Source organism: Cynoglossus semilaevis, chromosome Z (genome assembly GCF_000523025.1).
Source record: "Cynoglossus semilaevis isolate Cse_v1.0 chromosome Z, Cse_v1.0, whole genome shotgun sequence".
NCBI lineage: Eukaryota > Metazoa > Chordata > Actinopteri > Pleuronectiformes > Cynoglossidae > Cynoglossus > Cynoglossus semilaevis.
Genome location: NC_024328.1, coordinates 15,853,636 through 15,854,925, shown reverse-complemented (window position 1 = coordinate 15,854,925; position 1,290 = coordinate 15,853,636). Strand labels below are relative to the sequence as shown.

Genomic DNA, 1,290 nt, shown 5'->3' with positions numbered 1-1,290 from the left:
CAGATATCCTTTGTAAACTGAGAAGAGGAGGGGGAGATAAAGCAGTAGGAGGAAAAAGATAAGGAAAATTATTCAAAAAAGGACTGGTATTGGCGAGTGTACTGACAAATCTAACATTCAGTCTTATATAAAAATAACACCATTAGAATGTTAAACAAACAAATGGAATCTAATAGCTCTATGAAAACTCTCATGTAAAAGACAACATGGATGCTTGACTCTTTCCACTTAGAAGCCATTTCTCTCACTTTGTAGCTGGACCCTGTGACACTAAACACTGCAGTAATTTATGCTGTTGTTTATTTGCAGGCCAACACCCAAATGTCAGCTGTGGGAGGCTGTAATGAGGTTGTTAGATCAGCTGTTTTAACAGATAAAAAACACATCTGGACACTGCTAATGTATGTTCCTGTTGTGGAGAAACGACGATTTGTCTGTCGCCTGACTCAGTAGAAACGTGTAGTTAGTCTGACCACCTTTTAAGGCAAAAGTTCTAGAATCTCTGGTCATTCTAGTGCACTGAGTCAGGCAGTCAGAGAAAACATGCAGCTGTGTTCTGGAGAAAGGAACTCACACTATAAATGTGTCAACAAACACATTTCCAGAAAGAACCAGAAAAACTAAAAACTACATTTGTTTTAACCAAAACTTCTATTTCATGGGCTAAATGACAAGGAAGAGGTTTTTCTAATTGGTAAACAAACAAAATATGAACTTGTTGACTGCACCACACAATAATAACACTCTTAGATGTTCCTCCATTTTCTGTACAATATATTCATCAAGAACAGTAAAATTCTACAGCTGAAGACATGTACTGCAGATATGGAACCAGAAAATCTCCGAAAAACTGCAACGATTAATCTGACGACTAATCTTCTACAAAATAATTGAAAATGTCTTTAAACATGATAATCTTTTTCTTTCGGCTTTGTCCCTTTTTTTCAGGGGTTGCCACAGTGAATCATTGATTTCCATATTGCCCTGTTCTCTGCATCTTCTACTCTGACTCCAACTATCTGCATTTCCTCCCTCACTGCATCCATATATCTCCTCTTTGGTCTTCCTCTCTTTCTCCTACCTGGTAGCTCCATCTCTAACATTCTTCTACCAATGTATCCACTGTCCCTCCTCTGCACATGTCCAAACCATCTCAATCTGGCTTCTCTAGCTTTTTCTCCAAACCTTCCTGTCTGTGTTGTCCCTCTAATGACCTCATTCCTGACCCTGTCCATTCTTGTCACTCCTAAAGAGAATCTTAGCATCTTTAACTCTGCCACCTCCAGCTCC

General features: G+C 38.9%; 1 protein-coding gene across 3 annotated transcripts in view; it reads right to left on the bottom strand.

Annotated features, from left to right (window-relative positions):
* xrcc4 (X-ray repair complementing defective repair in Chinese hamster cells 4) overlaps positions 1-1,290 on the bottom strand; it is a 26,174-nt gene continuing 24,884 nt past the window's right edge. For all 3 annotated transcript variants that reach the window (XM_008336635.3, XM_017043286.2, XM_025053123.1), the window contains one exon: positions 1-17. The gene's annotated coding sequence lies outside the window, so the exon portion shown is untranslated. The remainder of the gene's footprint in view (positions 18-1,290) is intronic.